Source organism: Suricata suricatta, chromosome 8 (genome assembly GCF_006229205.1).
Source record: "Suricata suricatta isolate VVHF042 chromosome 8, meerkat_22Aug2017_6uvM2_HiC, whole genome shotgun sequence".
NCBI classification, from domain to species: domain Eukaryota; kingdom Metazoa; phylum Chordata; class Mammalia; order Carnivora; family Herpestidae; genus Suricata; species Suricata suricatta.
This window is the reverse complement of record NC_043707.1, coordinates 64,400,545-64,415,086: the sequence shown is the minus strand read 5'-3', so window position 1 is coordinate 64,415,086 and position 14,542 is coordinate 64,400,545.

Genomic DNA, 14,542 nt, shown 5'->3' with positions numbered 1-14,542 from the left:
GTAGCAAAAATAAAAAAAATAAAAAATAAAAAAAAATAAAGAAGACTTAGAGATCCAAGAGGCCTGACTACCCTCAAGCTAAGGTTGTTTTTGCCTCCAGCCAGGTGTTAGCATTAGGACAGTTGGGAGTTCCTGGAAGAATGTCTTACTCTGGCTGCCTCAAGCATTTGTCAAAGGGCTACAAGGAAATTTAATTTTACATACATTTCCTTTTGCCTTTGTTTTCCACGTCAATAATAAGTGAAAAATAAGAATTCTAACAATAACTATCATTGTTAATGAATTTAGGTCAGTGTGATGAGAATACTCCCCTTCCTAGCTTCCTCAAGGTCATCTCTGTCTAATTTCTATGGCCTTTTCAAACCTTTTATGCTCTTCAAAGCCCAGAGCCCCACCTGGCTCTCTGTCTCTAAGAGATGGTGGGAAGGCCCACTTCACCCTCAATTTCCACTCAGTCCACTTCTTCTCTGCTGATCTCCCCTACTGTGTAGGAAAACACAAGGCCCCCACTGCTTTCCAAGGCTAGCCCTGCCCTTGACTTAGCCAATCAACGGTTGCCTCAACCTGGACTCCTTCCCCTCAGGCTCTGGCCATGCTCAGCTTTTCTCTGGCTTCCTGTCTTTTCCTCTACTATTCAGTATCCTAATGCTGACTTCTCTCCTTCTTGCAAGAGTGAAAGTCCTCTCTGCATTCTGTTCCCTCACTGTTGAAATGGCTGCGCTAAGGGTCACCAAAGAAGAATCTCACCTGTTTTTTTCCCTCCCTCTTCTATTCTAGCATCTTGTAATTCTCAGTTTACCTTCAGTGACAGGTTGTTACTCTCTGTTCTGATGGTTCCTTCTCAGACTTTTCTTTCCTCAGTCTGTTTCTGTACGCATCTCTGAGGATTCTAGACTTAGTGTGTTCCATCTCTTACGCTGGACAGCCTCAGCAAACCTGCCACTTAACCACTTCTCTGCAGGCCATTCTGTCACCACCCTCCAAGGTTGAAATCTCCAGTTGCCTTTGAAAATCTCATGTCACTGCCTTTTTATTCCATTTATTCATTCATTCAGAAAATACTTGAGTGCCACCGAACATCATCTATCTCTAATATCACCTAATTCTCCATTCCCACCCCCATCTGCATTTTGTCCTGTCCTTTCTCTGGATAAGAAACACCTTAATCACTCCACCTGAATGAGGATCTTGGAAGCCATTTTCAGCCTCCTCACCTAGACACCTGCCAGCCACTGATTGATAGTGGATCCTTTTACATAGCCCTACTTTTCTTTCAAGAAGGTGGAAGCTCTCTTATTTCTTAGGGCTAGAAGCTGATTTTAGCTCTGCATTTCCCAAAATGACTTAATTTAGTTACCAGGACTCCATAATACTGTTGATTTACACTGAGTTGAAATCACTCATAAAGTGATTGACAGCTATCATAAGAATCTTAGAATACGTATCTGTTAATTCCTTGGCAAAAAGGTAAATTCTCTCAGTTACCAATTAATACCTACAACTAAGATTCTAAAGCTCTGTAGAAATGCTACAGAAAAATTACATAATGGGCCTAAAAATATTAATTGTAAAGATGGAAGTAGAATTGTTTAGAGAGGAGACTATCCTTTGTTTCGTGAAAGACCTTGCACATGAAAGATGAAGTCCTTAAGGATAAATTGCCTTGTATGAGAAAAATATCAAGAATCGAAGGCTAACAGCCAGAGGAAAAAGAAGAAACGAAGAGAAAGAGGAGCTAAGGGAAGTGAGGTGAGGGAGTGATTTGAGAGACCACCACAAAGAGAGCCAGAAGTGTTAAGAATCGCCTAGTGAGTTTTTTTTTTTTGTTTTGTTTTATTTTATATGTGAGAGAAAGAGAGAAAGAGCGAGAGAGCATGAGCAGGGGAGCAGAGAGATGGAGACAGAATGTGACTCAGGCTCCAGTCTCAGAGCTGGACGTGGAGCTTGAACTCATGAGCAGAGAGGTCATGACCTCAGCTGATGTTGGATGCCCAACCGACTGAGCCACCCACATGCCCAGGAATGGCCTAGTGAGTTTAAAACACAGTGAGGTCCAGGATTTGTTATCCTCTATTGGCTGTGCTATGCTGTGATTTCATGTAATTCCCATCATTTTCTCCGGTATTTTAGAACCCCAATAAATATCTGCTATGTGGTGCTCCAAGCCAGTGGTGGAGTGTCACTCAGATCTCTCTTTGGGAGAAACTGCTACAAACAATGCAGGTAGGTCGGCCTCCAGCTGGTGCACATTTGGACCCACTGCAATGTTCACACCAAGGCCGCCAGCTCCCTGGGCTTCTCCAGCCTTGACTGAACTCAGTGGAGACCTATAGCTGGGTCATTTCTGCCCAGTGCAGGACTCTTCCAATGGGCAATCTTTGCTCTAGATCTCCCATCTGCCTGCTCAGGGCTTTCCCAGAGCTGTGCCATATTCTGAGGCTCTTTTTACAAATCCTCTTCCTCCTCTTTCTCTCTTCACAAGCGTCAGACCTGCATCATGGTCTAAGATTACCGTACCCACTCCTATGGGTGTGCGTGCTCTCTCTCTCTTCCATCAAGAAATCTCAAGATTTCCTCAAGAAATCTCTCGCATTTCTAATTCTGTCCTCGTGACCAAATCTCAGAGGAAATGAACTAGCATAGTGTGTTGTTTTTCTTGAGCATAGGATGTGGGGGCGCAGGAATTGGAGCATTTTCCAGAGTAGGGTAACACAGTGTGGGAAAGGGGTCGTGCACACAGGAGGTGAGGGGTTGAGTGGAGATTAAGAATTAACAGAAGCAGGAAGCTGAACCCAGAAGTGATTAGGAAAAGAATAATCTAGAGATTCGGAGGTAGATGCTGTGTTTCCCATTTCATTTGAATCATAAAGGATAGGTTAACCTTAGCCGCTGGAGAACTTTCCAGGATATCCAGGCATCTTACAGTGTGTGAGCAGGTAGATGCAAAGCAAGAAGCTCATAATGTGCTCCAAGGGAGCTGGAGGACAGTAAGAGAGCACTCACAGAGCCACAGGGCCTGGCAAAGGGGAAGCTGGAGAGGCTAGCCGCGTGAATGACATCTGCTGCTCTAAGTGGCGTGGATTTCCTGATGTGGATGATTTACGTTGGATCCTCAATGAACCTGTGAATTATGTTACCACTTAGGGACCATTACGAAATTTGGAAGAGGGAAACACCTATGAACTTGGTATTGAACAATTTCATTGTGCTATTTCAAACCAGATGACCTGCTTTGGTCACTCACAGTATGAAATGGTAATAGCTCTTTTACACTACTTTTACTATAATTGCCTGAGTCTGCAAATGGTCTGCATCTCTCTATCTCATGGCCACCTCTGCCTCACTTACGTCCCATAGTCCAAAAATCCTGAGGCTCACTCAGTCTAAGTGGAGCGATGACGAGAGCTGATATTACTGGCTACACTTAGTGCTTCCCGTGCCCTCTGTCAAGCTACATTTACCTAATTAACAGTGTCCACTAAAGAGAATTTCCCTGAACAAATAAAGTTTTTCCCATGTCCTGGTGCACATTTTAAACACCTCTCAGACACTCTATTACCCCAATGTGTCAGGTGATTCTACCAACTAATGACCAGTTATTTGATGAGATGTTCAATAAGATTCTCAAATGTGTTGTAAAGGTAGTTTCGATAGCCTGTTGTATAATAAATAATTGAAGAGCTACCAGTATTTAGCGAGGGTATCTGGCCCTGCATGGCCATGGGACACATGTAAATAGCTATGTAAAAGGGGAGCTCCTGGGGGAACCTGGGTGGCTCAGTGAGTTAAGTGTCTGATTTCGGTACAGCTCATGATCTCTTGGTTCCTGAGTTTGAGCCCGGTATCGGGCTGTGTGCACTCAGCTCAGAGCCTGGAGCCTACTTTGGATTCTGTGTCTCCCTCTCTCTCTCTGTCCCTTCCCTGCTCACACTCTATCTCTCTTTCTCTCAAAAATAAATAAACATTAAAAAAAGGGAGGAGTTCCTGTAAAACTATTCATGGTCTCAGTTCTGAACTGCCTTTCTGGACCTATTCTTCCGTTCCTCCTCTACTCCTGACCCTTTGAGCTAAAAATTTATTGTTTGATGTCCTTCTGTTCCCCATCCTACTTTGGACTTGATGTTCCATTTTCCCTCAGCTATGACTGTTGCTTCTCCCAGTGAAGACTCTGATCCTCCCCTGCTCAGGGTGCCTTTGGCCATCTCAAGTGAACACCTCTCCTGAGGACCTTCCATCCGGGGCTCTGCTCCTGGGAGCAGAACATCTAGCAAGTTTGGCGGTAAGAGTGGACACTGGGAAGGCATGAGCTGACATAGTTTGGCCTTCAAATGCTTGGAAAAAGCATTCTTCTTATTCCCTAAGGCCCCAAGAGATAGAATGAGACATAGTGGGACATTAAAGGGACAGAGTACAGCTCAAAACAAAAGCAAAAGGTATTTGACAGCGGTCAGAGCAGCCACAGCTGTCATTTCTTGTCAGTAGAAGGTGCTCACACAAGGCTGCTAGCCATTGAGTGGAAACACTTGCAAAAGGAGTCATGCATCCTATGGGTCATTTTACTAGAGATCTACACGTCCTTCAGTGCTGTGCTTCTCAGAGTCAACACTTTCATGACTCTTTAAGTTAAAAAGAACGAAGTCAGATGCTTGCCTAGAGGGAACAGTTTGGAGCGAGCATCATTGGAGGGTTGCTTGCATAGGGGAACTGCCAAGAAGGAAATTACGGTTGGGATGAGAAGCAGGAGAGTGTGAATCTGGGTTGGAGGAAGGAACCATAGCCTCAGAAGGGATCTGGTAAACTGTGCTTTTCTGTATCAGATGGACCAGCATAGACCTGAAGAATGTCAGCAATTTTCCTCTTCCCACAAGGCTGATCTATAATAATTAGTTTTACTACTTTTTTCATGAGCTATTATTTTAATTAGCTTGTTCATGCACTCAAGTTGTTTATGAGCACTTTCTTTTTTGTAGCACAATACATAGTAGAAGGAAACTACCACCTTGGAGGGACCCAGGAGGCATGGCCCAGAGCATGGAGGAGTTTCTTCTACTCCATCCTGGGGACCTCCCAGCAAGCTGGAACCTCCTTAGAGAGGATGGGAGTCCCTTCCACCGGGCAGTGTCTAAGTCACATGGGCATCCTCTGTGGTCACTGACCCCTCCGTCAAAGCAACAGAAGGCAAACAACGTGTTTTCTGTATGTTTCTCCGACAACAACCACCACAGAGTAAACCCCAAGCTTATAGATGGTTAGTAGGCTTTTATTAAAAACCCACATATTTGGCATCTCTCAGTTTTCTGGTTTGACTTCTGGTTTCCCCCTTTACTGGTGTGTGACCTTGTAAAAGTAGCTTCTCAAAATCTCATTTTGCCTGTCAATGAAAGTAAAAGCACCAAACCAGCAGAATTCTTTTGATTATTACATGAGTTGGCATGGAGAATAGGTGCTTACACTGCACCAGCCGGGAGGAGTCATTCATTCGCTCTCCATCTCCTCTTCCCTCTGGCCTTCTTCTCCCCTCCTCCCTCTTCTACTCTTCCCTACACATAAGTTTGACATGACAAAACTGGGACTCTGGCTCCAGACTTCAGGGCTCTTTCTTAGGTCATTATTGCTCTTAAGTCTATGCTTTACAGAAATATGAAAGAGAGAAAGTGAAATAACAATTTCCTAGGAATTATAGCTATTTGAATAGTCCTATTGGGATATCTGAAAACCTCAAGTGCCTTTTCTCTGGGGCTCATGCTTTCAAAAGTTGTGCACTTGGGCCATTTGGAAAGTGTTTTTACAATGGAATGGGAAAATCAGGGGCGGGAGAGGGCGGGTTTGGTGTGGGCTAAGAGTCTCCTAGGCTCCACCCATAGCCTCAGGGGATTGACGCCCCCTCCAGGCCCTTCCAGGGAGGGGACAGGCACTGGGACTTAATGCCCTGCCTGTGTGCCATTAATTTCTGTGATTGAAAATCCTATTTGGGGCTTTCCTTTAACAAAGCCCAGCACCCCAGAAAGCCATGCTTCTGTGCTTCCAGCACTGTCTCTCCTTTGCTCAGGTGTAAACTTGGAAAAGAAACCTGGAGTCACCAACGCAATGCAATTCTGCCTTCAACATGTCAAAGCAGGGAACTGGGGCTCTTTATAGCAGATCTCAGGAACCCCATTCTTTTCTATGTGATGGGACTGCTAAATCACCACCAGTGAAGTGTAATTTAAAAAAACACCTTTTTCATTAGAACTTTAATAGATTAATAGAAACAAGATTTTGGGGGCGCCTTGGTGGCTCAATCGGTTAAGTGTCCAGCTTCGGCTCCTGTCATGATCTTATGGTTCATGGGCTCGAGCCCCACGTCAGGCTCTGTGCTGACAGGTAGCTCAGAGCCTGGAGCCTGCTTCAGATTCTGTGCCTCCCTCTCTCTCTGACTCTCCTCTGTTTGCACTGTCTCTCTCTGTCTCTCAAAAAATGAATGAAAAAAAAACATAAAAAAAAGAAACAAAATTTTTCTCCAGGAGTTCTTCTATGACTAGGATCTAAAACAAATGAAAAAAAAAAAAAAAAGATTTGGTGTATGTTGAATTGAAATGTTTGTACTTGACCCCAATGTGTTGTATTTTTGTTCCAGTTAGATATAATCATGTACTATTTTTGGTTTAATTTAAACAACCGAAGAAGGAACTGACCACTCATGTTTTCAAAAGGCATCTTTTGGCACCATCTTGTGACTATTTACGGTACAGTTTAAACAAGAACCAAAAGCAGCCCTCTTAAGTTTTTTAAAGCTCTCTTTTGGAACTCTCTTGTGGCCGCGTGGAGGAAGGAGGAAAGCAGCTACCAAATAATGCCTCCTGCCTCAGACATGGGAAGACTTTCACTCCTTCCGCTGCTGTAACTTTTATTCGCTGAGGAATCGTAGTGCAGGCGCACCCACTGACCTCTTTCTGAGGCTTCGAAGCACAAGATGAGAAATAACAACCAAGTCTCATTTTCACCTCAAGGAGGGAATAAGAAGGGGACTCACTCCAACATGGTAACATTTGTTAAGAACCACAGAATTTTAAAGCTGATCAGTCAAAGGAAATATCAACTCTCCTCATGCTGTTGTCATGCAGCAGGGCCTTCTAATCCCTTGATAGGTGTCAGTAGTTAATTTTCACAACTCGAAGGGGGAGGACTCCATGATCATCGTCACCCCCACTGAGAACACTGAAGCACAGAAAGGAGCTGGGAGGCAGCCAGACCATTCCCTCACTACTGTGTCCCCAACCCCTACTTCACACCACCTCCAACTCCCCTGAGACTCTGGGCATGATTTCAGTGACTACTGTCATTCTGTGTTCACCTTTCCTGTTATTATAGTCCTTCAGCAATGTCACTTAAGTGCTTGTTAAATTGGTGATGTTAGTGTTAGTCTTGAAAAGAGTGACTGCAAATCATCCATTGACGTGAATGTAAGATGTGATAGAATTTGAGGTGCAATATTAGCTATCAACAGTCTCAAAAATGGAAATAAAAGACATCCCTCTACATTTTCTGCATTTGTGAAGAACCACAAAATTTGGAAGCTGGCCAGCCAAACAAATGCTATAATGTCTGTGTTGTTCATATAAAGGGTTTCTCTACCTTGACATTGACATTGGGCACTGTTGACACACAGGATTCCCCCGAGTCTTGTAGGGTATTTAGCAGCATCCCTGGCCTCTACCCATTAGCTGCCAGTGTGACAATCAGAATGTTCTCATTTTGGTGATGGTGGAGGCAACAGAGAGGCTCAGATTCTCCAGGGTTGAAAACCACTGAGACAGAATATACTACGAAATCACTGTGATAAAGACGGAGAAAACACAAGCACTGTAGCCAGCATAACTTTAATTTTCTCAAATTGTCCTGAGAAAGGGGAAGAAGAATGGAAACAATGAAAAAACTGCTATTGGCCTGGCTGCAAGACCAACCCCCTAAAAATGACATATAACTATCACGTTTACATATCTGGCAGCCATGAATTCACCACCCCCTTACATTGAGTCCTATGGAAAAAAGCAATCTTGAGTACGTAAGAGGTCCATGATTGCATCAAAAAATGTGAGTGCTGTTTCCAGAAAATCCTGAAGACCTAGTCTCCTGATTTTCTGAGCTTCAGGTTCTCTGCAGGCTCTGGCTTTCCCCTTCATCAAATGTTGCGCTCACTTCTCTGCACCCTTCTTGAGCTACTCTCGGGTAATGATTGCAATCCCTCTTCATAGTTAATGTCAGCTCAGATTTAGATCTCCTCCTTCCATATCTAGAATCTAAGAGTTTCTGGGGCGCCTGGGTGGCTCAGTCAGTTAAGCATCTGAATTCGGCTCAGGCCATGATCTCATGGTTCATGGGTTCGAGCCACACATCAGGCTCTGTGCTGACAGCTAGCTCAGAGCCTGGAGCCTGTTTCAAATTCTTTATCTCCCTCTCTCTCTGACCCTCCCCTGCTCACACTGTCTCTCAAAAATAAATAAGAAAACATAAAAAAAATAAATAAAAGGATCTAAGAGTTTCCAAAGATAACCTCATTTACTCCACCATTCTTCGTGGATGTCAAAATATCCTAACTTAAATATTTCAAAAGTTCACCACTTTCTGCTAGCACTTTTAACCTCTTTTTTTCTATGATCAATTCATTCATTCATTCATTCATTCATCATTCATTTGATGATTACCTATTATATCTTCTAGGTACAGTATTAAATGCCAGGAACACAAGAAGCATTAAGGAAGGCACCTGCAGCCTCACACTGAAGAGGGAAAGGGCAGGGAAATTACAATACATCCTGTGTGCCAAATGATAGGATGCAGATGTTGATGAAAAGCTCAGGGAACCTAGAAAAGGAACACATTCTACCTCAGGGTAGGATAAGGAGGCTTCATGGAGGAGGTGGCAACTAATCTGAGTATAGAAAGATAACCAGGAGTTTGCCAGGCAAAAAGCACCCTGGGGAGAATGAACAACATATGCATAGACCAGATCTGTGAACAAGTGTGATTAGTTTCTATTCTTGCCTTCTAGATACTCTCTCAAGATGGGAATCTTTTCCCTTCCCCTACATGTGGATGTACTCCATATCAAATGGACGGCCATCACATCACAGCCACTATCTCAGCAGATTCATTTTTTTCTAGCCACTCTTGCTCCATGAAGCTCTGTCACTCGCCCACTCACCACCTCAGCTGACTCCTCTCGCCCTTTCTGTTCACATCCAGTTCCCAGGACCTGTCTCTTCCATGTCTGTCAACTCTGCCTCACTCAACCCCTATCTCTTGTCCTGTGACCATTATTGCTCTTCAGACATACCTTACCTCTGTTCTGGCTGACTGACTGGCCGGTGACTTGCAGTCTCACCCCTTTCCAATCTCTCTGATCATAAGCTACAACGTACAGAACCGTTGTGAGGATTTTGGATGACTCACTCATGCATTGGCTGCAGGGCAGGCTGGGCAGGCGGCTGGTGTTTGCAGCCTTTCATGGGAGATGAGCTCTGTGGTAGGGAGTAAGTAGAGATGGACGTGTCAGAGCAACCAATCGTGTGGCCACCGCAGTTAACAATCAGACCTGGCTGATGCCGTCCCTACCGCATTCTCGCAGTCCTTGCCATGGCTTTGCAGGCTCCACATACTCAGCCCTCACGGATGTGAATCAGATAGGACACGCACTCTCCCACCTCAGGCCCTCTGTGCTGACTTAGTGGCTCCCTGCATTCTTCACTCTCCCTCATTTCCTCCAAATTACTTCTCAAATGTCACCTTTCCTGACACGTCTCTCCAACAACCCTCTATAGAACAGCAGCTCTCTGTGATCCCAGGAGATCATACCCTCCCTGACATACCTCTGTGCTGTTTTTATATCTCCTCTCCATGACAGCAGCGGCTTTGTCCCTTTGTTCTCTGTTGTGTTCCCTGGGTGTGGAAGAATATCTAGTCAGGACCGAGTCAACACCAACTGAGTACATATTAGCAGAGTTGAGTTCCATTTATTCTTTCCCCAGCAGTATCTATATTTCCTGGCCATGGGATCTGGGTGAGGTTTTCCCACCTCTAGGTACCAGGATGGAGTGGAGGGAGGATTTGACTGGCCTAGAGGCCCCATCCTCCTGCCATCAGTCATTGGCTCAAAGGGGCACTACCCCAAGCCCAAGTCAAACGGTGCAGGCAGTGGTTGGTTCCGGGCTGGGAAGGTGGCCCAAGTTGGTCTGGTCCAGATAACGCTCCTTTGGCTTGGTGGGCAGGGAAAAGGAAGCTCTGTTCTGTGGGTGGGCAAGACCTGTCTTACAGTCAATGGCTCTGGGTGCTTTGCTCTCAGGAGAGACTCCAGCCTGAGGATGGAGTCTGAAAGCTGCACAGAGAGCATCATAGACAAGTAGAACCAGGGCCTCCACCACCAAGCGAATCTCTCCTTCTAAAGCTGTTGCACCTCTACAACTTCTGGATTCCTTGTTTTGTGAACTGCTGAATCCCATGATTGTTTCAGTCTGGTTGGTGTCGTTTTTCTTTTCTGTGCAGTCCAAAGCATCCTCACTGATACACTGTCCTTAAAATGCTACTACTGTGCCCTAGTGATGTTTTAAGGACACTGATCAATTAGGATGTTTATTATTGCATCAATAAGTTCATTCATCAAATATTTAGGGAGCATTATGCAACTACTTTAAAGTGAACTAAGTGATAATGGGTATAAAATCTACCTTGGGGTGCCTGGGTGTCTCAGTCAGTTAAGCATCTGACTCTTGGTTTCAGCTCTGGTCATGATCTCACAGTTTCATGGGTTCAAGCCCTGAGTCAAGCTCTTTGCTAACAGTGTAGAGCCTGCTTGGGATTGATTCTCTGTCTCCCTCTCTCTCTGCCCCCTCCTCCACTCATACTGTTTCTGTCTCTCTCGAAATAAATAAATAAACTTAAAAACAAAAACAAAAACAAAAAACCACTTACCTCATTTGAGGGAAAATGATAAGAGATAGGGAAGGTTTAGACTTGAGAGAAAACTTCTTAGATGACGTCTTCATGATAGAAATGGCCTCATATTTGAAGAGAATGACACATTTAGACATGGATTTGGCTAAGACCTGCTGGAATACAAGATATTCTTAATTCTGCGTTAGATGCCAATCCTGTCTCCTAAGGTACCAGGGGGAAATATATTTACAGAGAAAAAAGCAAGGAAAGGCAAGACCTTGCGATTAGCTCAGACTTCAGCTTTAGGTCACTGTGCTTCCTCTCAAAAGAAAAGGGCTTCTAACCCAAAGTAGACTGTCCTGCAGGAGCTCCCCTCATGGTGGACAGAAAGCCTCCTCTGTTTGTTTCCACCCCAAAGTGCAAACCCTTGTGAGTCTTACCACTCCAATGGGAAGAGAGGATATCCACTGGGGAACCCAATGCAGGAATAAAAGATGCATATCTCTATTTCTATCTTCCTTCCCCCACTGAGCCTCCAGATGAGATCACAGCCTTGGCCAGTAGAAATACAACCTTATAAGAGATCGGGAGTTCGGTGGTACCTGTCTCATCCGCCCCGACCCGAAGGGCGGAGAATCCTCGTGGGTTCTTTCCTGAGGGAGGGAGAGAAAGGGCAGGAAAGGGGGCGCAGAGAGTGAAGACAGCACACAGAATCCAATCAAGCCTCTCTTTTATTCTTCTTCCTCCCCTTCCTCCTTCCAGAAAACACTATCTTATATATGGTTTGGGGCGGGGAACTGACCCGGGTTGGTTGCCAGGTAACAGAGTCAAATGAATATTAGAGAAAGGGGAAAATCCGAAAACGAAACTCCAAACTCCACACACAGCATCAAAGGGAAGCGCGCAGACTAGCGTCTGCAAATGCTGGGCGGGGGAAGTTTAACGCTGCATTCCCGAATGCGGATTGATCTTTTGTGCACCTTGGCCATTCTACGTCTGGCCCAGCATGACCGTCGCCAAAATCTTGGACCAGGAAATGGCACTCTCCTAGCCTCCAGATTCAGATCTTGTTTTTCGGTTGCTCCCTGGAGAGCGATATATCCTTGCCTGAGGCGGCCAAAAGCTCGGTGGCTCCCAACAGGTATCCAGCTGGGCCATGCAGGGATTCCACGATGTAGGAGATCATAAATTCTTGTTGTTTTTAAGATGCTAAGTTGCTGAAGTTTCCAAAGGAAATTTGTTACACCACAATAGATAACCAACACAAATGGATACCTAGAGTTTCATTTGTAAATTTAGGTTGTTTCCAACCTTTCCCAACTGCATTATGGCACTGAACGTCTTTATACATATATTCTTGTGCATTACTAAAAGAAGTTGTGTAGGATAAATTATTAGACAGAATTGTTTACTCTTATTTTAAATTATAAAACTGTCAAGTTACCTTTCCAAAAGTTATATACCAATTTATATTACCAATAAATTATGTCTTTTACCCCATATCCTTGCCAATACCAAATATTATATATCTTTATCATTTACCAATTTGAAAGGGCACAGAAAAGTTTCATGTACTGACTGCTTACCCCATGTCAAGCCTCAGGGCTCAGAGCTACATACCTCTTCTCGTTTGATCATTACGGTAAGGATGTAGGTGTTATTATTTATTACCCCAATGATGAGAACAAGATCCGATCAAGATTACATAATTAAATAGTGGGCCAGATGGTCTCAGGAAGTCTCTCTTAGATTCCTAAGATCTCATCTTTAAATGACTGGTGAGGGGAGCCTGGGTGGCTCAGTTGGTTGAATATCTGACTCTTTTTTAAAAAAAATTTTTTTAATAGTTTATTGTCAAATTGGTTTCCATATAACACCCAATGCTCTTCCCCACAAGTGCCCTCCTCCATTACCACCACCTCCCTTCCCCCTTCCCCATCCCCTCGGTTCATTTTCAGTATTCAATAGTCTCTTAGGTTTTGCATCTCTCTCTCTCCCCAACTCTCTTTCCCCTTTCCCCTCCCCATGGTCCTCCATTAGGTTTCTCCTGTTCCCCTTTTAGACCTACGAGTGCAAACATATGGTATCTGTCCTTCTTCGCCTGACTTTTTTCACTTAGTATGACACCCTCGAGGTCCATCCACTTTCCTACAGATGGCCATATTTTATTCTTTATCATTGCCATGTAATATTCCATTACATCTTCTTAATCCATTCATCAGGTGATGGACATTTAGGCTCTTCCCATGATTTGGTTATTGTCGACAGTGCTGCTATGAACATTGGGGTATCTGTGCCCCTATGTGTCAGCACTCCTGTATCCCTTGGATAAATCCCTAGCAGTGCTATTGCTGGGTCATAGGGGAGTTCTATTGATAGTTTTTTGAGGAACCTCCACACTGTTTTCCAGAGCAGAGGCACCAGTTAACATTCCCACCAACAGTGTAGGAGGGTGCCTGTTTCTCCACATCCTCATCAGCATCTATAGTCTCTCAATTTGTTCATTTTAGCCACTCTGACCGGTGTAAGGGGGTATCTCAGTGTGGTTTTGATTTGTATTTCCCTGATGATAAGTGATGCTGAGCATCGTTTCATGTGCCTGTTGGCCATCTGGATGTCCTCTTTGGAGAAGTGTCTGTTTATGTCTTTTGCCCATTTCTTCACTGGGTTATTTGTTTTTTGGGTGTGGGAGTTTGGTGAGAAATGAAAGCAAAAATGAACTATTGGGACCTCATCAAGATAAAAAGCTTCTGCACTGCAAAGGAAACAATCAAGAAAACTAATAGGCAATTGACAGAATGGGAAAAGATAGTTGCAAATGACATATCAGATAAAGGAATGTCTGACTCTTGATTTCAGCTCAGGTCATCATCTTATGGTTCCTGAGATCAGCAGGGTGTTGGGCTCTGAGCTCACTACCCGGAGACTACTTGGGCTTTTTACTCTCCCTTTCTCTCTGGCCCTTCCCTGCTCGTGTACTCTTCCTCTTTCTCGTAGCATAAATGAACTTAAAAAAATAAATGGCTGGTGAAATTTGACCTATTTTAGAGGTGGGAAGAAAATAAACCCCAAGCATTTACTCTGCCTGGCTTTGCCTTCAGAAAAGAAGTCATTGTTCTTCTGGGCTCCTGTAATTTTTCTCCCCTCTTGACTTTTGACACAGAGAAATGATTCCTGTTTGGCTGCAAATAGCCTCAGGTAACTGTAGCTATCCTAAATATACAACAATACAAATAGTCTTTTGTAAATGAAACCTCTCTGCTTTATCTTGAGTATGCTATCATTTTTTATTTTCTATTATGTTGTCTTTTCTCACTGAATTATAGGCACTTTATATGTTGAGGTCATAATTCTTTGTCATTTGATATGGAAGCATCTATCTTGTTTTTTTGTTTTTTAGTGTCATTCTTAAAAGCAAAGCAGTCATGGGGAGCCTGGGTGGCTCAGTCCGTTGGGCATCTGACTTTGGCTCAGGTCATGATCTTGTGGTCGGTGGGTTTGAGCCTAATGTAGCGCTCTATGTGCTGGAGCCTGGAGCCTGCTTCAGATTCCGTGTCTCCTTCTCTCTGTGCACCTCCCCCATTTGCACTCTGTCTTTCTTTCTCTCTCTATCTCAAAAGTAAATAAAAAT